The sequence below is a fragment of the Bubalus bubalis genome, chromosome X (genome assembly GCF_019923935.1).
Source record: "Bubalus bubalis isolate 160015118507 breed Murrah chromosome X, NDDB_SH_1, whole genome shotgun sequence".
In the NCBI taxonomy this organism is placed as follows: domain Eukaryota; kingdom Metazoa; phylum Chordata; class Mammalia; order Artiodactyla; family Bovidae; genus Bubalus; species Bubalus bubalis.
This window is the reverse complement of record NC_059181.1, coordinates 140,679,901-140,706,829: the sequence shown is the minus strand read 5'-3', so window position 1 is coordinate 140,706,829 and position 26,929 is coordinate 140,679,901. Positions and strand designations below refer to the sequence as shown.

The following is a 26,929-nucleotide window of genomic DNA, read 5'->3' as shown; positions in this document are numbered from 1 at the left end:
TTCCCAGTACCTTCTTTCTCTTAATGGCAATGAGACCAAGCTGTAAGCTCAGTCCTTTTAAATAGAAAACAGTTCTCTTAAAGGTTGTTCCAGGAATTATAAAGTGATAATTAACATCCCAAGAACACATTTTACCCCCAGTTACTTTTGGAGCTAAACATGGTGACAAAATATTCATTGGCAACAGAAATGGTTTACCCAATAGACAAATTCATCCCATGCTTAGGGTTCCTATGAAGCTAGGCGCCCCCCAAAAAAGTAGCTGAAAGCATCTGAGGTTTGGTATTTCAGAAATAGAATTGAATTATATAATCATTATGGAAAAAACAACTTTGTTGGGCTTCCTTATACTTATTTTCAATTTAATATTATTTTTCAGTTGATTAACCTATAGCATCAGGAGACACTATAATCTCCTCCATACCTAGGGTCTCCAAACATTTTTATAAAACCCTAGGTGGCTATTTCATTACAGAGTTCTGTGGATTCCCCATAGTCCCTTCGGGACTACCTAGGCAACAGGGACAGGGGAGAAAAATGATTGAGTTCAGTAATGGGTGAGATCCAGGTTGGGACATTTGTTTCAGGCATTCTCTTGGGTACAGAGGCTGAATAATTGAAATTCAAAGCTAAAGCAAGGCTAAGACTAACAGACATCCAGATTCAGGTTTCAGCGAGTCAAGAAAGGCAACTTAAGTTCAAAGAACAGGCATTTGGCTCTATTTTTCCTTTTTATAAAGACCTCTTATGAAAAGAAAGTTAATTTCTGTGACTCATAAACAGAAGATCTCCAAAGCGCCATAAGGTTTCTATGCAATTATGTCAGAAGAACGTGATGAGAAAATAAATAATTCCATGCTTCCTGCCAGTATATCCATGTACACAATGTGCAGTCCATAAGAGCAAGGTTAAGGAATAGTGTTAGTTATCAAGGAAAGAAGAGGGTTCATTCTGGTTAATAACTACAGCCTCTCCATGTGCACCAGGGCACCCAAATTTGATTTTGTCTGTGATTGGCTGCTTAGCCACATGCCAAGAACATCTGTGATCTTGCCACACACCTGGGAAACAGTAGCTCACTCTCCAGCCCACTGGTACCAAGTGGGGTTGCTAAGCAATTACAGAAGTTAAGTTATCTGAGGGTTTCTGGGTTTGGAAAACCTAAGTGACCCTCTGCATCAGAAGCAGATGGGAACAGGTAGTACCCTCCAGGGACCTGACAGCACCAAGATAGAAAATGGAGAATCAGAAAAGAAGACTCAGGCACATGTCCAAGAAAGACTCTAGTATTTATGCACTATTTTACTTGTACGTGTTACTACACCATCACAAGGAAAAAAATCCCTTCTGCAAACATGAGAAATGTAACCTCCAAAGAAGATGTTAATTGTACTTATGGGTTCAAAGAACATACTAACTGCAGTATTCCCAGCACTTTATTCTTGTAAGTTATTTCTGAAATTGATGCCAATAGCCAGTGACCCCAAGGGAACCTCAGGCTGACTGCAACCAACCTACCCTCCACCCAACTTTGGAGTCTAGCCTGCTCCTTCTTTCCCAGAGCTATAGGAAAAAGACAGTGAGAGGGGCCAAGAGGTGTGGAACTCTGAGCAGCCAAAGTAGTACAAGGAGCCTAGGACCTGAGGAAGACAAACCAATACAAGCCAAGGAAACAGCAAAGGAAGGGAGAATCTCAGCTTTGTCCAAAGATGCATCCTATACCTGATCCAGCTGCAGCCCTGAGAACGGAGTGAAGGAGATAGCTGGGGCCCTGCCTCCATGTAGCTGCCCAGACCCCTATCCTTTGCCAATTAAAGGTCAACTCAGGCCTATTCCATCAATTCCAAGTCCATCTATTCCACTATCTACTCTACCTTTCCACTTAGATACCAGAGAAGTTTCTCAAATTCAACATGCCAAAACCCCAACATTTGACCTGTGTCTACTTCCTTCCTCAAACCCACTCACAACCTTCTCAATCTCTCTAATGCAACTCTGGTCCTCCAATTGCATAAACCCAAGTCCTGGGCATCATTTTTGATTCCTCCTTTTCTCTTAAGCCCTCAATCCAATCCATCAGCAAATGCTATTGGCTCTACCTTCAAACTCTATGGAGAAGGGAATGGCAGCCCACTCCAATATTCTTGCCTGGAGAATCCCATGAACAGAGGAGTCTGGTGGGCTTTAGTCCATCGGGTCACAAAGAGTTGGACGTGACCGTGTGACTAACATTTTCAACACTTTCAAACTCTATCTGGAATCTGACCACATCTCATCTCCTCCACCTCTGCCATCCTGGCCTGAGCTGCCATCATCTCTACCCCAGGACTATGTCAATAAGCCCCCCCCATGCTTCTACCTTTATTCTCCCACACTCTCATCTAAACGTAGCAGCCAATAATCAAAAAGTCTACAAATAATAAATGCTGGAGAGGGTGTGGAGAAAAGGGAACACTCCTACACTGTTGGTGGGAATGTAAATTGCTGCAGTCACTATGGAAAACAGTATGCAGCTCCTTAAAAAACTAGAGAAACCATGTGACTGAGCAATCTCCCTCCTGAGCATATAACCAGAAAAGATGAAAACTCTAATCTGAAAAGATCCATGCACCCCAATGTTCAGTGAAGCACTATTTACAATAGCCAAGACATGGAAGCAACCCAACTACCCACCAATAGACAACTGGCTTAAGAAGATGTGATACATCACACTACTGTATATATAGCACAGGGAACTCTGCTCAATGTTATGTGGCAGCCTGGATGGGAGGGGAGTTTGGGGGAGAATGGATACATGTATATGTAGCTGAGTCCCTTCTCTGTTCACCTGAAACTATCACAATCTTGTTAATTGGCTATAACCCAATATAAAAGAAGATGTGGTATAGATAGATGTAGATATATAGATATTCAATGGAATATTACTCAGCCATTAAAAAAGAATGAAAATTGCCATTTGCAGCAACATAGATGGACCTAGAGATTATCATACTTAGTGAAGTCAGAGAAAAACATACCATATGATTTCATTTATATGTGGTATCTAAAAAAGTGATACAAATGAACTTATTTGTAAAACATAAATAGACTCCCAGATATAGAAAACAAACTTATGGTTACCAAAGGGTAAGAGGGATGCATAAATTAGGGGTATGGGATTAACAGATACACACTACTACCTATAAACAATAAGGATTTAATTTACTATACAGCACAGAGAACTAGTCAATATCTTATAGTAACCTATAATGGAAAATAACCTGAAAAAATAAATGTATATAAAACTGAATCACTTTACTATACACCTGAAACACAATATTGTAAATCAACTATACTTCAATTTTCTTTAAAAAAATAAAAGGAAACATAAAACACAGCATCCAGACTGAACTATTTCAATTGCAGATCAAACCATGTCATTCCTGCTCAACACTTTGCCACAGTTCTTCATTTTATCCCGAGTCAAAGCCAAAGTCTTAACCGTGGTCCACAAGGCCCCACGTGGTCTGGCTTCCCATCATGCCAGCGTATTCTGCTCCCCTCTCACACATTCTGCTCCAGCCACAACTTGTAGATTGTTTCTCAGAAATGCTGGGCACAAGGACTTCCCTGGTGGTCCAGTGGCTAAGACTCCATGCTCCCAATGAAGGGGGCCCAGTTTCAATCCATGGTCAGGGAACTAGATCCCACATGCCACAACTCAGACCTGGTACAGTAAAATAAATAAATAAAAATAAATTTTAAAAAAGATTCACTAATAAAAAGAAAATGCCAGGTACAATCTTACTTTAGAGTCTTTGCTCAGACTGTTCCATCTTTCTGGAATTCTCTCTCCCACCTGAGATCTACGTGGCTCACCTCCTCTCCTCCTTCAGTTTTCCACTGAAATGGAATCTTATTGAAATGACTCCCTGACTCCCCTGTGTAAATTGAGGGTCCTTCCCCCAACACTCCCCTTCCCTTTCCCCTGCTTGATTCCCCCTAGTGATTAGCATTCATCATTTAGTTAGTTTAGTTTTTACTTTCCCTAGTGTATTCGGATCTTGAGATGGGGAAAGTTAGGCTTTCTTCTCTGTGGGAGGCATTTCTGGCCACAGGAGACAGGGGCAGGAAACAGACTTTTCCCCCCAGAAATAGTCCTCAGTGTGAGGGGTCTCCTGTGCCTCCAGGTAGAACCGGCCCTGTCAAGGAGCTTGGGGTGGGATTGGCCCCACTATTCAGGGCAGATCACCACTGAGAAGGACTGAGATGAACAACTTCTGGGCTCCCATTTGGTGGGTTCCACAGGTTGGGTAGGTAAGCTTTGGACTATGGCTCTCCAGGCCCAGCCCCGAACCTCCTTTGTCACCTATTGCCATGAGTCTGTAAATTCTGTTGGAGAAGGGTCCCTCTCTTAATTTATTTGCTGCTGAATCACCAGCACCTAGATCGGGGCTTAGGACACAGTAGATGCTCAATAAATACTTGTTAGCTAAATGCATGAATGAATCAATGAAATGACCAAGTATACCAGGGAGAACTTGCTCCCTGCCAGCCTCCTAATCACTACTCTTTCTCTACCTTTCTCCCCTATCCTGTTGGCTGTCCCTGGCTTGGTTCCCCCAAGTCCTTTCTGTCTGTCTTCTCCCTCATACCACTCTTCTGCATTGCCTCCCTATTTCCAGCCCCTAACCCAAGCCTGCCTGGACCTGCAGCACAGTTGGCAGGGCCACTGACAGCCCTCATCTCCTGCTTGCTCGAGGGCCTACTATGTGCCTGGCATCATACTAAGTACATGCTACACACTTTCTTTATTCCACAGGATGACACATCTGTGACCAAAGCCAGCTATCATCCACCTGCCCTCAGATTGAGCCTCTTCCCTCAGACCAAGGAAAGGGGTGTTTCCCTGCCCTTCACACACTGAATGCTGAACTTGCCCACTGTCCTATCTCAGCCTTGCCTTCCACAGTCCTTCACAAGAAACCTCCCAGCGTCCACCTCACTCCACTCGTTGTAAGCCCCCAGGTCTGACTTCTCAGGATACCTCGCACTGAGGACACCTTGGGGATGACCTACAGAAGAACAAAGGCCTGGATTTCAGCTGCCAATAGTAGCTAATTTTCCCAGAACCTAAATTCTCATCCTGCTGATAATTATTATCATCTGCTGATAATCCAGCCCTAGGGACCCACATCACTATATAGTGCATTCTCTGTATATCTGATCTCTAACCAAAGATTGGAAAATCCTTGCCTGGGAATGGAGTGAAAAGCATTTTTGGAAATATTCAAAACATGCATCTCGGTTCCTCAATGAGAACCAAAGCTGAGGATGTGACGTTTATAGGACATGTCAGTGGAAAAGATTACTTTTCTTAAAATACATTTGTTAAATGATAGGTAAAACAGCAAACGGATGGGAACCTACAACTGGGAGACATCACAGGAAGAGGGAAATATGATTTTTATTATAAACATATGCATTTTATTATTTCTCCCAGTGAGGATCAGGATTGGGAATCTGCAGCTGTGAAAGGGCAAGGAGACAGCAGTATTTTTAGACCTGTCACTTTAAAATATACCTTCTTCTGCTTTGCCGCACTGTTTCTCTAAACAAGGCCCTCTTGCAGCCTGAGCACAGCGAAGATGAATATACATATGAAACAGATGACTAGAAGGCAGTTCCTCTTACCCTGGCAGACGCTGTCTGAAATGACTTGGCTTGCCACCACCCCCACCCAGAACCAGCTCATTCCCCAGGCTCAGGCATCTGGGCCACTGTCCCCCACCCCACCCCACTCCCGTCCCACCATCCCCCACAAGTCTAGTCCTAGCTGGTACCCAGTCCTGCTGGTTCTTTCTCAAAAAGTCTCTTCCAATGAGTATGAACATGTGAAGCCACTGCTTAATAGCCTGTGTGCTAGAGACATATTTCTTTGTATCTAGGCCATTTTCCCATGACGCAAGCAAGAGGGTTTTGCCCCAGCTTACAGAGAAGGAAACTGAGGCTCAAAGAGGTGAGGTTTGTTGCTCAAGTGGTGAATGGGCAGATTGGAACCCAGGTGTGTGGTTTAAGAGTTCTGGCCTATGCCATAGCCATGCTGTCTTGCATCCTCCCTGCCTCCCCACCCCAGAGGAGGGAATGGCAACCCACTCCAGTATTCTTGCCTGGAGAATCCCATGGACGGAGGGGCCTGGCGGGCTGCAGTCCGTGGGGTCTCAAAGAGTCAGACACGACTGAAGTGACTTAGCACGCACTCGAGTCTTCCCAGCCCTCAGCCTAGGCTAAGCATTAACCGCTGCGTGGTTGCGATGTCCCCTTCCCACAACTCCAAGTCCTGCACACAGAGCCACAGGCATTTGCCACAAACAATTCTCTCTTTAGGAAGCCCCTGTCTTCCTAAAGAGAGGGCCCCAGGGCCCTCTATATTGCCCAGGTATCACATTCCAAAGGCCTCACTGTGGCACTGAATCCTCCCTGAGCCCAACTCTAACTCCAACCTGTCTCCAACCATTTCCCTCCCTCACTTCATCCTCATCGATCCTGCACATGCCTCATCATCTTTGCTCACACTCTAATCCTCCACTGGACCTCCTTCCACCCTCTTCATCTCCCTCACAAACCTTCACTGGTGACTCCATAAAGCTGTGAACCCTCTCCTGCAGTAAATTCCACTGCTTGGGTCTATGCCCGTCCTAACATTTTCTATGTGTACTGTGTGTCTCTCTTCTCCCCACAGTAAGCAGATGTACTACTTCTCCCCTGTCTGCCTGGCACCATATTGGGTACAGAATATGGGGCTTGTAGTTTCTGACCAGTTTTGACTTGAGTCTGTTTAGCGCCAAGCTAATGGGGTTTCCCCAAAGAGGCGGGCTTATGGGAAGGGATGTGACTCATATAGAAGCCACTACTTTGTCCACAGCGAGGGCCAGCATCTCAAAGACAGCCAGAGCTGGCTGTTCAGAGAGCTGAAAGCACTGGATCAGGCCTTTCAATCAATGGTTCTGTTTGTGCCATTAAGCAGTCCCTTCTTCCCTGTGGCATCCAGAACCAGAGGCCTGACGCAAGTGGGAGTGACAGGCACTTTATTACTGACATGTCATCACCTACATGGGACTGCTCTGCCAACAAGAAGGCGATTTCTCCAGCCACTTCACAAATGACTGAATTATGGGCTTACTCAGTCTTTCATGCTGCCAGGCTCAACATTTTCGTTTACTCCTCTCGTTACCCTTGGCATGGTTTCCACACTGGGGAAGGCAAAGCACTCCCAAGCTCGTGTCTCCTCAAGGACTCTTAAAAAATACGCTGCTTTAAACCGAAGATCTTCCTCAGTTCATAGAGATCGCTCTCCCTCCCTGCCCATAGGCCCAGGCCACTGTTGGGGTCTCAGGCCTGTGGAGAACAGTGGAGAACTTGTCCACCTCTTGGCCCTTGATTTCAAACCATTTCCTAGTGAAATACTGTCATTTTGGGAAACAAGTCTGTCAGGAAGTCATTTCAGGAAAAAATCAAATCCACAGCACTCCACACAAATAACAAACAGCCTGCAAAGCCCTTCAGTGGGACCCCAAGAACTGCCATTTGGAAGGGAGGTCAGGAAGTAGAGCATAAACATCTGGTGTTCCAAAGGGCTGGCCTGGGGGCTGCGTGCAGATGGGAGAAGCCCTGGGCCCTGGGCCTGGCCTCTCAGTACCTTCTCTTTGTTTTTTGTTTTTTTTTCCACAACTGATTTTTGGCCACCAAGGCACTGAGTCACCAGACCCCAATTAACACTGGAAATGCTACTCAAACAGACTGACTGTTTATCAAGGTGATGGGCCATTTTCACTGACTATTTCTAGTATTTATTTTTTAGTTAGCCAAAGTGCTAATTTGCTTACCATTTCTTGGCATCAATTGTCCTGAGAGGTCTTTGAATCTTCAGAGGGTCCCTTTTGTCCTTCATTTCCAAGTCATTCTGGCTCCTTGGGCATTTTGCAGAAATGGATTAACTTGGTCCAATCCTGAAATTAGTGCAAAAACACTCTGACTTCTGGAGTGTCTCAAAAAGAAGACAATGTTAACAATAGTAGACTCTTCTCAAACCACCTTGCATTGAAAAAGCACGACATGTTTCACAAATGTTAACTACTTAAATCACCCAACACACCTGCATCCTGAATAAGAGCCATCCAGATAGCCCTCCCTGGATGAAATGTAGTCCCATCTAGAGTAAAAATTCCCATGTGGAAGCTATAATTGCTGGAGTTGCAAGTTGATGGACAGTTTTTGGTTAACATCCAACATTTTGCTAACACTGTAATGGGATCTTCATTGGAGGTCCCATTGGATCAAGAGCTCCACCCCTCATCTAACTGGAAAGATGATGCCTCTAGGCCTGTGTTTCTCAAGTGTAACCTATGGTCTGTAAGTTGCCTTCACTTTTGCACTAGCTGGTTTAAAATCTAAGAACAGGATGTGCTGATGGCTGGGTGAGAATTCCAGGCAGCACAAAAAGCAAAGACAAGGTGGAGGCAAAGGCTGACTGAATTCATTCTGGCTTGATGGCCCCAAATTCCCCAGGTGTCAACTAAGAAAATTGGGAGTGCTACTATCGGGTTGGCCAAAAAGTTTGCTTGGGAAAACCCTGCACGAATTTTTGGCCAACCGAGTACCTCACTGCTGGCTGCCACCAGGGATGGGCACAAAGGTACGCAGCTGGATCTCAAGACTTAAAGCAAGGTAAGGGAATCCAGCCACAGGCAGGAGAGAGAAGTGACCAGAGCAGAGACAGATGAGAAACCTAGCAGAAAGATATCACACCAGACAGGGCCTCATTTCCTCTTCCCATCACTCAATGACATGTTGAGAATTTCCCCCAGTCCTCCTTAATCTCCACTAAAAGCCACTTCTCCTGATACCCCTTCAGCAAAATGGAAGAGTCCTGAAGCTCAGCAGAAAGTGGATTCCTAGGGTGTTGGCCCCAGGAGGGTTATTTGCTTGTTTTTAACCAAGGCTCTCCCTGAGTTGGGGAACCTTGACTTACATGGTAGCTGACCTTGTAAAGACTTCAAGGCTACTCTGCAATCTTATTGTTGATAGGAGTCCTCTGTACCTCCCATTCACCACAATGACTAATCCAAACTTTCAGTTCAGTCGCTCAGTCGTGTCCAACTCTTTGTGACCCCATGAACGACAGCACAGTCCATCACCGACTGCCGGAGTCTACACAAATCCATGTCCATTGAGCCGGTGATGCCATCCAACCATCTCATCCTCTGTCACCCCCTTCTTCTCCTGCCCTCAATCTTTCCCAGCATCAGGGTCTTTTCAAATGAGTCAGCTCTTCGCATCGGGTGGCCAAAGTATTGGAGTTTCAGCTTCAACATCAGTCCTTCCAATATAACACCCAGGACTGATCTCCTTTAGGATGGACTGGTTGGATCTCCTTGCAGTCCAAGGGACTCTCAAGAATCTTCTCCAACACCACAGTTCAAAAGCATCAATTCCTCAGTGCTCAGCTTTCTTTATAGTCCAACTCTCACATCCATACATGACTACTGGAAAAACCATAGCCTTGACTAGACGGACCTTTGTTGACAAAATAATGTCTCTGCTTTTTAATATGCTGTCTAGGTTGGTCATAACTTTCCTTCCAAGGAGTAAGCGTCTTTTAATTTCATGGCTGCAATCACCATCTGCAGTGATTTTGGAGCCCTCAAAAATAGTCAGCCACTGTTTCCACTGTTTCCCCATCTATTTGCCATGAAGTGATGGGACCGGATGCCATCTTAGTTTTCTGAATGTTGAGTTTTAAGCCAACTTTTTCACTCTCCTCTTTCACTTTCATCAAGAGACTCTTTAGTTCTTCTTCACTTTCTGCCATAATGGTGGTGTCATCTGCATATCTGAGGTTATTGATATTTCTCCTGGCAATCTTGATTCCAGCTTGTGCTTCCTCCAGCCCAGCGTTTCTCATGATGTACTCTGCATATAAGTTAAATAAGCAGGGTGACAATATATAGCCTTGACATACTCCTTTTCCTATTTGGAATCAGTCTGTTGTTCCATGTCCAGTTCTAACTGTTGCTTCCTGACCTGCATACAGGTTTCTCAAGAGGCAGGTCTTAGCACTCCTCAAATCCCAGGCCCCAGCTCTGCCGCCTTCACTCTTAGCAGGACACTGGGCAGATGTCCTCACCAAGATACACGCCATAATGTATGAACTTTTTATTTCTTCCCTTGTCTTCAAACTTATTTATAGGTACATGTTTCCAAACCTACCCTTTCTTCATTTCTTCCCCAGGGTCAGCAACAGGTGTCCCTCCCCACTTCTGAGTCGTTGCTCATCATGTCTCCTTCCTGTGTCTTCAGCCTTTCCCTCTGTGCTTGCTTCCTGTCCCCAACCTAGAAGTATGCAGAAGCCTCAATTTGGAGAAGGTCATCTTCTACCATTTGCCTTTTAAAGGTGAGATTCCACAGGGTTCTGTCCTAAGCTTGCTCACAATCTCCCTGTTGATCTCATGCATTCCCATGGTTCAGATACTCCAAAACACCAAATATCCCTCAAATAATATCCACAGCACAGGACTTCCCTGGTGGCCCAGTGGCTAAGACTCTGTCCTCCCAATGCAGGGGGCCCAGATTTGATCCCTGGTCAGGGTGTTCTTGCCTGGAGAATCCCAGGGATGGGGGATCCTGGTGGGCTGCCGTCTATGGGGGTCACACAGAGTCGGACATGACTAAAGTGACTTAGCAGCAGTAGCAGGGACCTAGATCCCACATGCAGCAACTAAAAGTCTCCACATGGGCAATTAAAAAGAAAAAAAAAAAAAAGATTCCACATGCCACAACTAAGACCCAGTGCAGCCAAGTAAATAATGTTCAAAAATATCCACAGTTCTCTCCCATCACTTTCTTATGAGCTCCAAGCCCCTATGTCCAAATGTCTACTGATGATAGCTCCACCTAGACAGCCCACAGGCCTTTCAAACTCGGCATGTCCAAACTGAAGATATCTTTCCCACCTCCCACTCTCAAGCTCTTTCTTCACCTATAACAATAACATCCACTCAGACACCTGGATCCAAAACCTGGAGTCGCCATTGATTAAGTTTCTGATTTTCCATATTGCACGGGATGTCTCCCTGTCCATTCTGCTTCCTTAATATCACTGTCTGTTAATTCCATCCCCTATTCATTTTTTGAAAGTTGCTCAGTCGTATCTAACTCTTTGCGACCCCATGGACTGTAGCCTACCAGGCTCCTCTGTCTGTGGGATTCTCCAGGCAAGAATGAAGTGAAGTGAAGTGAAAGTCACTCAGTCGTGTCTGATCTTTTGCGACCCCATGGACTATACAGTCCATGGAATTCTCCAGGCCAGAATATTGGAGTGGGTAGCCTTTCCCTTCTCCAGGGGATCTTCCCAACCCAGGGATGGAACCCAGGTCTTCCGCATTGCAGGCCGATTCTTTACCAGCTGAGCCACCAGGAAAGCCCAAGAATACTGGAGTGGGTAGCCTATCCCTTCTCCAGCGGATCTTCCCAACCCAGGAATCAAACTGGGGTCTCCTGCATTGTGGGTGGATTCTTTACCAACTGAGCTATCAGGGAAGCCCCTCCAGGCAAGAATCCTGGAGTGGGTTACCATTTCCTTATCCAGGGGATCTTCCTGACCCAGGGATTGAACCCGGGTCACCTGTGTTACAGGTAGATTCTTTACCTTCTGAGCCACCAGGCAAGCCCATGTCTTAGTAGTCATTTATTTAGTCATGTCATGTCAATTCTAACTACTTGACAGTTCCAGTGGCTTTGTTTTTTTATTCACCTCCCAGTTGTTCTATTTTAATAGTCAACTAACTTGTATCCTTCTTTCTTCTAGGCCCCTCCAGTCTGGGCCTCCAACTGTGAACACAGCCAACTACTTCCTCTATACTAACAAAACACATTATCTTGCCTCCACTCTGGTACTTACAGTAGCACATATTTTATGTTGCAATTATTTGTTTACATGTCAGGGAGTCTCCCACTGGATTGAGAGCTGCTTGAGGACAGGCTCTCACTTTAATTTGACTCACTTTTAATTCAGAGCAAATGAATACATTTGATGCTGCTTGGTTGTCTCTAGTAAAAGGGCAGCAAAAGACACTATCAGAATAGCTAAAATTTTAAAAGGCAGATAAGACAAACACCAAGGACCTACTGCACAGCACAGGGAACTGTACTCAATATTTTGTGATAATCTATAAGGGAAAAGAATCTGAAAAAAAGAATATATATTTTTATATAACTGAATCACTGTGCTATACATCTGAAAGTAACACAATATTGTAAATCAACTATAGGTCAATAAAAAATAAAATATTTTAAAAATAAAGATAATTAGATAATATTGGTTTCAATTTTTAAAATTTATTTTTAATTGCAGGATTCTTGCTTTACAATGTTGTGTCAGCTTCTGCCATACTCAGCTGTTTAAATTGGTGGTCCAATGGTTAGGACTTGGCATTTCCACTGCAGAGGCACAAGTTTGATCCCTGGTTGAGGATCTAAGATCCACATGCCACACTGTGTGGCTAAAATAAAATAAAAGGTAGATAATACCAAGTGTTGGAACTGGAATTCTCTTACATTGCTAGGCAGAGTATAAATTGGTACAAATACATTGGATAAGTATATGGCAGTATCATAAATATAGATATATATTGTCCTATGAAACAAGCAAAATTCACTCCTAAATATATTCCTAACATAAGTGTATAGACACATGTACCAAAAAGACATATACAAGCATGTTCATATAGCACTATTCATAATAGTTTCCAGTTGGAAACATAAATAATTATAAGCAATAGATTAAATTCTATGTAGCACTGAGAACGGAGAAGGCAATGGCACCCCACTCCAGTACTCTTGCCTGGAAAATCCCATGGACGGAGGAGCCTGATAGGCTGCAGTCTATGAGGTTGCTAAGAGTTGGACACGACTGGGCGACTTCACTTTCACTTTTCACTTTCATGCATTGGAGAAGGAAATGACAACCCACTCCAGTGTTCTTGCCTGGAGAATCCCAGGGACCGGGGAGCCTGGTGGGCTGCCGTCTATGGGGTCGCACAGAATTGGACACGACTGAAGCGACTTAGCAGCAGCACTGAGAAGCAAAGAACTATTTCTATTAAAACAACAACAGCAACACATGTATAAATCTCACCAAAAAAATACTGTTGCATGCAAGAAGCCAGACAAAATAATCTACCCTATAGAATTTCATTCATATGAAGTTAAAAGACAGACAAAATTATTCTATGGCATTAGTTAATGCCAAGGTTAATGACTAACCTTGGAGGGGGACTAAATTACTGGAAGGGGACATTAAGGGGGCTTCTATGGTGCTGGTCATGCGCCGTTTCTTGATCTGGGTAATAGTTACAGAGGTGTGTTCAGATTGTGATAGTTCATCAAGATGACACTTCACTTTTCATGTGTATACTATACTTTCTTTAAAAACGTACTTTAAATAAGTATATCTTGAACTACATTAACCATCTTTTCAACTTTTAAGAGTTCTTCTGGTTTTGAAAATGTTTACATATTTCATTTATGAGTTGCCTCTTGAAATCCTCTCCTCCATGTCACAGTTTCTATTCTCATCTCTTTTGTAGTCTTTTGCTGTTTTCTAAACTGGACTCTCTGCCTTACATCTGTCTCTCCTCCCACCACACATACACAGAGTTCTTTTACATACTATTAATAAAGCCCACAGCTCATCACATCCTACCCTCTACTGAAAAGACTTTAGTGGCTCCACTTCAAGAAATCAAAGTCATTGAGATGCAGCAACTGATTGGAAGATGGAAGCCTGGGAGAGAGGGAAGAGTTAGCAAAGATTCTTGGCAACTGGGTGACCTATGGGTAGTGTCCTAAACAAAAATAGGAAACCCAATAAGCTGAAGGGAAATGATGAGCTCAGATTAGAATACAGTGAGTTTGAAGTCAGTGGCTAACAAAATTGAGTGGAGCTCTGACAATCTAATGAAAAATGGATAAGCAGTGAAGAGTAGTGAGTATCTCAGGTCAAATCGATACAAAGGGAGACTGATTCTAAAGAACAAGGAGTAGATTCTCATCGGATAATTTGAATCTGAAGGAAGTCCACCTCAGCTATAGTTGATAACACCTGAAAATTCTAATCAATGCAGCAAATGTTAGCTCAGCTCCACTAACTCAGAACCCCACTCCTCATCTCCTCCATGTGCAGTTAGTACTGCATGGTCAGGACCTGCAGCTGGACAGGCCACCCAGGAACTGTGGTGGCTTCCAGTGTCCTACAGATCTGCCTGTGTGGCCTGCCTAATCCACCACAAACTCGAGGGCTGGGACTTCCTCCCATCAGTCTCTAACAGCCAGGAGTCAGCAGAAGAAACCACAGCCCTATCCCAAATCCTCAGCCCCTCCCCAGGTACTTAGGGTTGAGAAAAGACACTGTTCCCTCTATACTATTATGCCTGCAAGGACAGGGTCTTGAGACCCTTCTGTGGACCTCATCCTCAAAAGGTACCACCTCTCAGCACCATGCCCTTTTAGATCAAAGTTCTCATTTTTCAATCTGTCTTCAGTAAGCTCACCAACTCTTTATTCTTAAACCCTAAACAGCTCTTTTTCAGTGTTTATTATATATTGCTATATTGGTTTGGGAGGAGAAGCAGGTTATAATATATCTATAGTATGTTCCTGTTTTAGTTATAAGAAATATACATATTTCTATGCTTAAATAAGCACATTGGATATATATACACATTAAAAAAAACTGGAAGGAAATATACCAAAATGTTAACAGTAGGTTTACTTTCTTCTTTGTGTTTTTCTATGTCATGTCATTTTTAAATGCATGTATATTAATTTTTTAACTAGAGGTAAATTTTCCAATGTCCTTTTTTATTCAAAAATTGAAAAGTTTCCACTTCCAGTATGGTAGAATAAGTCATTAACAGAACCACCTCCCTGAAGATATCAACTATAAACTCTGAGGAAAATGACCAAGAAAAAGAAAAAAAAGAAATCTAGAGATTCTAGAGAGAGAAAAAAGGGGCATATTCTGGATGGAAGCTGAAAAGGAAAGCCTGGGATATGGGGTGAGTTTCCATCTTTACAGCTTGACCTTGAGCACAGACTTCATCAGAAACTCTGCCATCTTTCTGCCCTGAAAAACCAAATGATGTCAGAACCCAGGGTAACTATAGCCATCTGAAAATGCCATGGGAACCCTATAAATTAGAGAAGCAGAATAGGAAGTCCCCATATTCCATGCATAAACTCAGCCAAGGTTTCTGGCTGAACCCTGGGCCTTTGAACCATGCATTCCTGGGGGTAGACTCAAGTCTTTTCACAGTTAAGGCTAAAAGATTTGAACTGCTAATTGAGCTGATAACCTCCATAGGTGAGGCAGAGTTTGCAGTCTGAGGCTAACTAAGTTAATTGCTTACTAAAACAAAAAAGTGTCAACCCTTTTTGGAGGAATATAGTATAATCCAGAGTATCCACAAGCTAACAATTACAATGCGTGGTATACAATATGAAATTACACAACATACAAAAAAAAAAAAAAAAAAAAAACCAGGAAAATGTGACCCATTGATTCTCAAGAGAAAAGATAACCCATTGAGTTCAACACAGAGATGACCTAGATGCTGAAATTATCAGACAAGAACTTTAAAAGAGCTATTTTAACTACAGTCAATGGGGTAAAGGAAAATATGCTCATGAGTGAGGAAAAGAAGGAAATCAAGAAAGAAAATAGAAACTATGTTTTTTAATCTAAGAAATTCTAAAACTGAAACTAGAAAGAAACCTCAATGCACTCAAAAGCAGAATGGAAAGACAGAGAAAGAGTCAGTGAATGGGAAGATTAGGAGAAATTCTCCAATCCAAAGGAGAATAAAGGTCAGAAAATAAAATGAGCAAAGCCTCAGGGATCTGTGGGACATTATCAAAAGATCTAATATACAGGTAATTAGCCCCGGAGAGAAGAAAAAAATTTAGTAATGACCAGAAACTTCCAATTTGGTGAATCTCAAACAGAATAAATATGAAGAAACTTATGTCTAATCCAGCATAATCAAGTGGATGAAAGCCAAGGATAAAAAGTAAATCTTATGTGTAGCCAGAGAGAAACAAAATATTATATATGGGGGAATAATTATTCAAACGACCATGGTCTTATCAGAAATCATGAAGGCCAGAAGGCAGTGGCACAACATCTTTAAAGTGCTAAAGACAAAATATTGTCAACCCAGAATTCTGTAACCAGTGAAAGGATCCTTCAAGAGTGAAGATGAGGGACTTCCCTGGTGGTCCAGTGACTTGAGACTCCATGCTCCCAGTGCAAGGGGCCCAGATTCGATCCCATATGCTGCAACTAAGACCCAGAGCAGCCAAATGAAAAAATAAATATTAAAAAAAAGTGAAGAGTGTGAATTACATGAAAGTAGTAAAGTAGTATAGTCACTCAGTCATGTCTGACCCTCTGCGACCCCATGGACTATAGCCAGCCAGGCTCCTCTGTCCATAGAATTCTCCAGGCAAGAATACTGGACTGGATTGCCACTCCCTTCTCCAGGGATCGAACCCAGGTCTCCTGCACTGCAGGCAGATTCCTTACCATCAGAGCTACCAGGGAAGCTCTGAATTACATATAGAACTCAAATTAAATGTACTCATTAAATTTTATTGAAATGGGATGGACAAAATGAAAAATGAGATAATATTTGAAAACAATTACAAACATAATTTTAAAACAATACTAAAATAAAAAACCACAATGCTGACAAAATTGTGGTTAAAATTGTCACCTCCATACAAAGTGAATGCAAATTGGTTTAACCTCCTTGAGAAGCAACATGTTACCAAGAACTAAAAAGAAATGTTGATCTCAGTCTTGGAAATTTCATTCACTGCAAAAACTAACAGGTGTATAAAGGTATTCGATTCAGTGTAATTATGAACAGTGTGAGGCTGAAAGCAACCATTGCCATTAACAGGGCAATGATTAGCAAATGACTGTCCATTAATGGAATAGAAAGGACTATTAGGAAACTATTAAAGTATATTATGTGAAAAATAAACAATGTACAAATGTGTACTGTGATGTTAAGAAAAGCAAATTATAAAATTACATGTTTATCATGAGTATGCACATACATGTATTAATTGCTTTGAGAACACTTATTGAACACTTAATATGTCCCAGGTATAGTGCTTTTCACAAAGGGGAAAAGACATGATCCCCTACTTTCAAGGAGATTCAGTCTAAGTGGAAATTTTACAAACAAACTGAAAGGTGTTGTAATTCGTAAAATGCTTTTGTGAGGGGAAAGGAATGTGAAAGCCTGATGAAGAAATAAGGAAATACTTCACAAAGTGGCTAAGACGTTTATAGACCATGACAAAAGAGAACATGAAGAAAAGAAACCACTTGTATTAGGGCAGAGAAATTGGGAGGCATTTATCTCTGTACTTCAAATTTTCTTATGTTAAATGTTTCAATATTTATAGAATTGAAAAAAATTGAAGATATAAAAAGTGAAGCCTTCTATATTTGGCTACTGTGGGAAAGGTTTATGTGAAATAAACCACAAATACATTGTAAAAATAAAGAAAGTAAATTTTTAAAGAAAATAAAAAGACTCTCTGGTCATTTTCCCCCATTCTCACTTTCCTTAGGGACAGGCCACGCAAATCCCCTGAGTGGGCAGCAGCATCTCCTGGCCCCCACCCAAGTTGACACCATACTTAAAATATCCACCCCAGATGGTCATCAACTTACCTCCTTGCACTGGGTTGATTATTAATAGTCTGGAGTCTTTGTGAGGCAGTTTTGTTTGGTTTGTTTTTCTTTTAACCTGAAGTTAGGGAAGTGGCCATGCCAGAACTTCTCAGATTCCCATGGCAGAATTCCACAGTAGTGGGTTGAACGGTTCCCCCCGCCTCCAAATATACATCCATGTCCTAACATCCAGAAATTGTGATTGTGACCTTATTTGGAAAAAGGGTCTTTGCAGATGTAATTAGGCTAAGGATCTTGAGATGAATGCATCCCGTATCTAGGAGGAGCCCTCAGTTCAGTGACAGGTGGCCTTATGAGAGACAGAGGGAGATTTGGGACACATAGGGGAGAAAGCCATGTGAAGATAGAGGCAGAGATTGGAGCCATGCAGACAAAAGACAATGAATGCTTGAAGCCACCAGAAGCTAGAAGAGGCCAGGAAGGTGTGACAGTTAATTTCATGTGTCAGCTTGGCTGGGCCATGTGATACTCAGATATTTAGCCAAACATTATTCTGGGTATTTCTGTAAGGGTGTTTTGGGTGAGATTAATATGTAAATTGGTGGAATTAGAATAAAACAAGTTGCCTTCCATACTCTAGATGGGCTTCATTTAATCAGCTGAAGGTCTGAATACAGAACAAAAAGACTAGACTCCCTTAACCAAAAGACAGTTCTCTAGGAGATGGCCTTCTGATTTGATCCGAGACCCTGGATCTTCCTGGTTCTAGAGAAGACTGTCTTCAGACTCAAAACTGGGACATTAGCTCTCCTGGGTCTTCAGCTTGCTAGCCCACTTAGCAGACTTTGGACTTGCCAGCCTCCATATTCCTTATAATTAATTGATTGATACAGCAATGGATCAACAGGTCCTATTGGTTCTGTTTCTCTGGAGAACCCCAACACAGGATCTTCCCCAAGAAGCTTCAGAAGGAACATGGCCTTGCTGACACCATGATTTCAGACCCTTGGCCTCCAGAACTGTGAGAAAATACATTTCCATAAAAAAAATGTTGTTTTAAGATATCCAGTTTATAGGAATTTTTTTTATCACAGCCGTAAGACTTCAAGACAGTTACTGTGGCCTCTGACTTTTTAAGGACCTGGGTCAGGGGAACTTTGGAACATTTGCAGAAACATAGACTTCCCTTTTGATATTTTTAAGCCCAACACATGAGTCAGGGGCATGTGAAGAAGTAAGAAAAGCATAGTGTCACAGAATCACACAGACTAGAATTCAAATTCTGGTTCTAGCACTTAATACCTGAATGGATTCAAGAACCTCACGTATTTTACATATAATAGTGTGTGTATGTTAATTCCAAGCTCCTAATTTATCCCTCCCCCCCACCACATTTCCACTTTGGTAATCATAAGTTTGGTTTTCAATATCTGTGAGTCTTTCTGTTTTGTAAATAAGTTCATTTATTATCATTTTAAAAAAATTGAATCCACATATGAGTGATATCCTATGATATTTGTCTTTCTGACTTAGCTTAGTATGATTATCTCTAGTTGCATCCATATTGATGCAAATGGTATTATTTCGTTCTTTATGACTGAGTAGTATTCCATTGTGGGGCTTCCCAGCCAGGGAAACTGACGCTAGTGGTAAAGAACCTCCCAGCCAATGCAAGAGATGTAAGAGACACTGGTTCAATCCCTGGGTCAGGAAGATCCCCTGGAGGAGGAAATGGCAACCCACTCCAGTATTCTTGCCTACAGAATCCCATGGACAGAGGAGCCTGGTGGGCTACAGTCTATAGGGTCACAAAGAGTCAGACACGACTGAAAAAACAGCACAGCAGTATTCCATTGTATATATGTACCACAGGAAAAGAATCAATATATGTATAACTGAGTCACTACGTTGTACACTTGAAACTAACACAACATTGTAAATCAATTACACTCCAATGAAATTTAAAAGAAAAGAAAAGAAAGTACCTCACTAACCTCTATGAAGCTATTTCCTCATCAAAGCAATACCTCCTATCTTTCTGGGGTCCTATGAGGAATAGAGAAACCCTTGGTAAAGCACCTGGCCCAGAGTACTAATTATAAATTGTTTTTCTTCTCCTATCCACCTCCTTCCTTCCTTCTCTAATTTGAAAGCTCTGCAGACAACGCTTCTTCCAATCCCACCTGGCCTGACATCCCATGACTACAAGGAAAATGCCTTGATCCGATTTTCCCAGCATTCCCCATGAGCCCCCCTCCCCATTCCTGTCTCAGTGCTTTGCGTGCCTTTGCCCCACTTACCAAAATCCTCTTCCTCCTGAAAGGCACAGCTCAAGCTCTCCTACTCTAGGAAGTTTTCTGTCAACACCCAGCCCATGGTCCTCCCTCCCTCCTCCGAACTCCTCTGACTCTCAGTGAGGAATCACTTCACACACTGAGCTTCCTCCCTGTGTAGCCAGTTCCCACATGCCATCAGGCACTGCGGGAATTGAAAAGCATTTCCCATGGAAACGACATTACAGATAGTAGCCAGACTAGCAAAGGCGTGCACAGTACCCTACTGGGCTTTGCGCTTCTGGAAAGCAGGCCCCACATACATTCCAAGTATTATAATTATGATCCATTAGGCATAAAGAGATGCAGTATAGACGGTGCCCCTCTGTTCTGACTGCACCAATCCTCCAGCACCGCCTCCTGGGCTTGTATCCATCCATTCCATCCCAGGAAGGCTGCCTGTCCACCAGGGCCTGCTGCCAGGCCTGCTGTCTGGGACCGGACCACCCTGACAGGTGACGACAGGTGTCCAGAGAGAGGCCACCAGCACAGCTGGGCACCTGGCACAGAGGTGAACTGGCCCGACAGGAAGGAAGTGCTTCCTAGACCCAACAGGGAAGAGGGCGTCCCCGTGCCCTGGTCTGTGGCTAGTGGCAGGGGCTGCAGGGGGCAGAGGCCTGGAGGAAGGGCGGGCCTGGCCCACACAGAGGCCACAGGGAGCCTGGTGGCTTTCCTGGGACACGGCTGCCTTTTTAGCCCCAATCAAAGCCAGACCTAAGTCAACTGCTTGCTTTTCAGTGGGGTGAGGCTCAGAGATGGGCCGTCCCTCTTCCTTGGGCCCACAGGGAAGTCGAGAGATGCTCACCACTTTGCCTGGGGCTGGAAGGACAAAACTGAGGGCTAGGCAAGCTCATTTAACTCCTTCGTGTCTTCTACCCAATCTGAAACTAACTAGATCAGCATCACCTGGGAACTTATTAGAAATGCAGACTGTCAGCTCCCACCCCTCCACCTACGCATTCAAAATCTGCATTTTAATAAGATCCCCAGGTGATTCCTCCCCACGTCAAAGCTTGAGAAGTACTGCCTTAATTGTTCAAGGCAGAAGGGCAGGAAACCTAGATTTGCAATTTGATGACTGAGGACAGCAATGGTGGATTTCAGCCTTGACCCAAGCAGAAAAACTTGAGTAGTAAGGCTGGTGTGGATAAAAGCCAAATTGCCTACAGCCCAGCCCAGCCTTCCAAAACTCCAGACATGGAGATTCCAGCTGAGATACAGAAGGGACTTGTGATTGTGATGAGTGTCCATAAACCAGTGACTGCCAGTATTTGTATTTGTTTTTTATTTGCATTTCTCATCGTCTCAACTAGACTACAAGGGCTAAAAGGTCAGGAATCACATTGTATGAGTGTGTACATCAGGAGAAAAGTGATATATCATTAATGAGCACAAACTCTAAATTAGGCAGACCTGCCTTGTGGGCTCAGAATTTCCAGTAATTTACAATGTGGTCTTAGCCATAACAAGCCCTTTCAGAGACCTTCAGTGACTTGGTTTCCTCATCTGTAGTACTGAAGTGAAAGTCACTCAGTCCTGTCCAACTCTTTGCTACCCCATGGACTATATAGTCCATGGAATTCTCCAGGCCAGAATACTGGAGTGGGTAACCTTTCCATTCTCTAGGGGATCTTCCCAACCCAGGGATGGAACCCAGGTCTTCCAGTACTAGTGAAAACCTACCTCCCAGGATTCTTGGAGGATGAAAAATTGTACCCAGTAAATAACTGGTCCTCCAGGAAACAGTCACGCCTTCCCCTTTGAATCTCCCTACCCCCAGTGCCTAGCTCCAAGCCATCACATTTTAAATGCTAAATTAAAAAAATGTTAGGTGATTGATCACCCCAATGTTCCTGAATAAAATGCATTTTCAATAAATAACTCTTGCTGTTTTCTTACTGTTTTGCCAAATTTCAAAGCAAATTATCCTTGTTTTGGAAATTTGGGCAAAACACAGGAAGGTCTTAATGAGAAGTCTAGCTCTTTTCCCTACCACCCTCAGTCACCCGAAGGCTCCAGTGAGTTCAAGATTTGGCTCCCCTAGAAACCCAGAGCCATGGCTTTACAAGGGGTGCTGAAGACTGTCCCGTTGGGGATGGCCTAGCAAATGGAATTCAAGAAACTGCTAAAGCCTCCTTTTGTGAGCTTGCATCCAACTGGGATGAGCCTGTGTCTGTCAGCTGATGGAGGCCCTTTGTGCTGAACACCAAAGCAGCCTAATTAAGGCTGCTGAGGACAAGTAACTAGGGGATTGGGTAGACCTGTGTAAAACTGACAAGAGGCAAACCCACCTGGAGTAGCTGGTTGCCGTCGTGTGGTAGTTAAGGACTTGAGCAGAGTTTCAGGCCAAGGATGACGTCAAGGGGGAGAACTTCAAATGCAAGAAATGAACAAATAACAAACTTGGCTTTTGTTCCTTAAAAAAAAAAAAAAAAAAAGGAAGAATTTTGCTGTAATACCACCACCCAGCAATGTAACATGTTGATGCTAACATTTTGGAGTATTTCCTTTCAGATACAGAATGAATATGAAGGTCATAATAATTATCTGTTATTTCTGTTGTCTTACACAAAAGTTTGTTGTCTCTGAAGACAATGGGCAAGCTGGATTTCCTTCCTTGCTGAGATGTGGGGGTTCTCGAAACACAGACCTTGAAAGCAGCCCAACTAAGACATTTCCCTGGTCCCATGGCTCGCCTCTGTCACTCAGATCACCAAGTGATATGTGTTGCACAATCATACTTTCAAAGACTCTGTGCACAATAGAAAGTCATGAAATAAAGCTGGGCAGTTTCCACTTTAATTCAGAGAGAGAGGAGGTACTTGAAATTGAGCAGTAGACATTCTCTCACTGATCTAGTGGAGTGGAGAGCCTATTAGGCAAACAAGAATCCTTGCAATCTCACTGGTCCAAAGAGTAGCTGGCATCCCAAATGAGGCAGTGACAAAGCTCTAAGGCACCTGGCCTTCAAATAACTGAGGATTTGGAAATCAGAAGTCTTGTTCAGCCTTGCTCAGTGGCCACCAGGGCCAACGTACTCAGATGCAGCCTGGGATTCTGACAGCTCTGAGCCCCTACTCCTCAAAGAATTTGGAGATGTGAGCCTGACCCCCAGGCTTTCATGATCTGGATAAATGCTGTTTCTCTTCCCTCCTTTGTCCAAATCTTATTCATGATCCTGAAGGAATTAGGTTTGATGTGGAAAGGCATGCTTTCAAACCCTGATTTTGGTCACTCGTAAAATATATGAGGCCTTGGCTGCTGCACTGAACCCCTCAGATCCTCAGTTTCCATATCTGTAAAATGAAGCTAGTGATATGACTTCTCTCCTTGGTTTAGTGTGAGGAGTCATTGAGACAGCTTCTAGAAAGTTCCCTGGGCTCAGGGAATGCGTTCAATCAATGAGAGAGTGGGGGATTCCCTCCTCTCTGTACCTGAGAGACTCCGTTATTTCTTCAACTAGTCCAAAATATACTTCTCTTTCATTTCTTCGCCAAATCCTTGATGCTGATTTCATGTCTGGAGTCCAGCCTCTTTTGCTTTCCATTGGTCCAAACCACTGCTACTAACGGAGAAGGCAATGGCACCCCACTCCAGTATTCTTGCCTGGAAAATCCCATGGACAGAGGAGCCTGGTAGGCTGCAGTCCATGAGGTCGCGAAGAGTCAGACACGGCTGAGCGACTTCACTTTCACTTTTCACTTTCATGCATTGGAGAAGGAAATGGCAACCCACTCCAGTGTTCTTGCCTGGAGAATCCCAGGGACCGGGGAGCCTGGTGGGCTGCTGTCTATGGGGTCGCACAGAGTCGGACATGACTGAAGCGACTTAGCAGCAGCAGCAGCAGCAGCTGCTACTAAACCGGGTACATCTTTCTCCCACCTGCGGCTAGGACCTGGCTCCACTGTACAGCCCCTCCCAAACTCATGCCTGACTTCCCTGTCCTTTCCTTTCCATGGAGAACTTTCATTCACTTCGCCATTTCTCCTTTAACATCATTACTGGGACAACCTCCCAGTTTCTATTCACTAAGCCATCTTTCTTCATTTAAATCCCACTCACTTCAGAAGGCTTGCTTGAAAAATAAAACCAGAAAAAAACCTAGTAATCAAACTCAAGCGGATTCTTTACCGGCTGAGCCAGGAGGGAAGTCCAGTCAAACTCAAGGGGTAAGGAAGAAAGTGTTTTTTCCTCTCACTGTCAATCAGAGCATAGTTACCCTGAAAAAAAAAAAATCAACATTTTTTTTTAAAAGCTGATAGCCTGTGCTGGGAAGGGTGTGATGAAAAAACTATCACGTGCTGTAGGTCAGAGTATATTATCAGCTCAACCCTTTGGAAAGCAACTGCGCAAGATTTATGGAACCATAAACATGTTCCTGCTCGTTAACCCCGTATTTCAATTTCTAGGAGATGACTTTAAGGAAATAGTAAGAAATTTGAGTGAAAAGGTGCTACACTAATATATATTCATTTCAGTGTTAGTTAAGATAGAGTAACGTTGGAAACCACCTAAGGGGCCAACAAGAAAAGTGTAAAGGAAGTGACAGGGAATCCCCCAGGTGTATTCCACAGGTATTAAAATAATAATTATGAAGTATCTACCTAGAAAAGTGTATAGTATGAAAAGCAAAGTACAACAAAGTGTGTGTGTGTGTGTGTGTAGAAATAAATAGGGAAATATTTAAAATTTAAAAAATAAAATAGGAAAGTACTACCAGTGTCTGCGTTGAAGAGTTATTAATACTGAATAGGGAGGGATTTTCTTTTTCTCTGCTTTTCAAAGGTTCTGTCATGTGGTTATATTACTATTATAAATAAATAAAAATTACATTATGTTACTTTATATGTTACATTATATTTATAATATATAGCTGAAGCTTCCCTGGAATTAAGGCGTTCAGAACCAGAAGTTCCCAAAAAAGGACCACCACAAACAAACCCAAGCCAGGTTGGTCAAACCACCAAGAAACCAGCCCCCCAAGGGACCCTATTTTGGGCTCCACTAAATCGCAAAGCCAGAGCCTGGAAGATGAGCTAGGTCTGTGCTTTCCTCAACGGGAAACACTTGCTACATCTTGGGCTTTGCAAACAGACACCTGGAGGATGGGGAATAGGAGGCCGAGAGGAGCTCAGCCCCGGGGCTGTCCCTTCCCCGCCCCCTTCTCAACGCCTGGGGGCAGGGAATTCCTAGTGGAGTCAGAGAAGAAAAAGCGGTGACTCTACACTCTTAAGAGATGGTGAATTGGGGCAAATACTTCCCAGGAAGAAAGTTTTAGTGGCCATTTGTAAAACTGAAAGAAGCAATTCAGGTGTGTGTGCTCCCGCAGTGATTGGGAATTAGGGCTTTTTCCAAGCCATGGACTGGATTTGGAAGACAAAGGAACTGGATCGGAGCCAGAGTGTTTTAGGGCTGGAAGGGACTTATGCCAGAAAGGAACAAAAGTTTCCTGAATGCTGGCTACTATGTGCCAGACACTTTGAAAACAGTATCTCTTGAATCCTCAGGATAGCTCAGTCAGGAAGGTATTATGGTCCTTGAGTTTCCAGGCAAGGGAACTGAGGCTCAGAGAATGTCCAACGTTAGGCATCGGCCAGTGGCCAAGCCAAGAGGCAGACCTGCAGCTGTCTGACTCCAGAGCTGTGCCCTTTCCTCTAGGTCTAGGCCAACCCCTTTCTTTTGAAGATGAGGAACCTGAAAGTCAGGGAGGGAAAGTGATTATACCTTGTTGGAGAGCTCATCAGAAGGAGGGCAGGACTTGAAGCCCAGTCTTGTGATCCCTAGCTGGCCGGGCGCTCTCCACTCCCCCACCCAGGGCTGCCACCCACCTCTGCCCTTAGGCTTCTGCCCAATCTGCTACTTCTATCCACTTCCCCTTTCCAGGACAATTCCTCCTTGATTGGGAAGCCCAGGTTGACACAATCTCTGGGATCTTTGCAATTTGGGACTTATTAACATTACTATTATTTTTATTTCATTTGATTGTTCACTTCTGTATTTTCTCCCAAATCAGGAGTATTTGTGGCAAAACATTATCTGAGAAGTAAAGAACATGTAACTGAATACAGAAAAGCTGTTTGCCCTGGGGCTTTATGTTTGAAACCAAAGGCAGCACGACCATTGAGTGTATTATCTGGATGATATCTAATACCACCGCTTTAGAGTGTGAGAATGAACCCTTTTCTTAACAGAAAAAAAAAAATCAGAAAAGAATATTGACCTTCCTAATGTTTCCCAGCACAAAGAAATCCATCTACTGTAGATTCCAAGACAGACCAGACCAATATGTCGACATGCTGGGCTCAGATTTCATTCCTGAAAATCTGGAACCTTATGCTGTATAAATAACATGATCTTTTCCTTCGTTCGAATCACGGGGGAAAACAATTGCTGGCAGATCTCAGAGTTCGCCCTCCCCTCTAACTGTCCCCACAAGTCCTAACTTGCTACCCGCAAGTCATGACTCGCATATTTTCATTTGAAGAGTTTTGAAACATTCTGGAAACCATAGGGGGAAAGAGAACCAAATCCTCCTGAGACATAGAGTAAGGGGCAAATTTTTTTAAGAAAAAAAAAAAAAAGAACATAAAAGGAAATGTCTTGCATATATAAGGGTATATTAAAACAGTTCATGGGACTTCATGGTACATTTTCTGGCATTGCCTGGTCAGATACAGAAGCACTGTTAGATATGTCCTCATTTTCCAGAAGAACAAACTGGTGTGAAGAGAGGGGATATGTCCAAAGAACTGGCTAACTTTGACTTCTGGTCACATTCTCAGTTCTCTGTGCTAATCAGAAGAGCTAAATACCATACTTTAGTCTTTGTAGAAGAAATTTCTGCCTAAAC

General features: G+C 43.3%; 1 long non-coding RNA gene across 6 annotated transcripts; it reads right to left on the bottom strand.

Annotated features, from left to right (window-relative positions):
- Positions 1-3,269: 3,269 nt before the first annotated feature.
- On the bottom strand, positions 3,270-26,120 carry LOC112582239. Of its 6 annotated transcripts, none has more exons than XR_006548855.2 (6): positions 24,797-25,794; positions 24,211-24,299; positions 22,371-22,495; positions 17,786-18,765; positions 7,866-7,988; positions 3,270-3,706 (listed from the first exon to the last, which is right to left on the bottom strand). It is a non-coding gene; the product is annotated as an uncharacterized LOC112582239 (long non-coding RNA). The 6 variants fall into 6 exon arrangements; XR_006548854.2 differs by lacking the exon at positions 17,786-18,765 and adding an exon at positions 10,249-10,371 and having other exon boundaries at positions 24,797-25,083; XR_006548856.2 differs by lacking the exon at positions 17,786-18,765 and adding an exon at positions 19,741-19,792 and having other exon boundaries at positions 24,797-25,076.
- Positions 26,121-26,929: the final 809 nt, after the last annotated feature.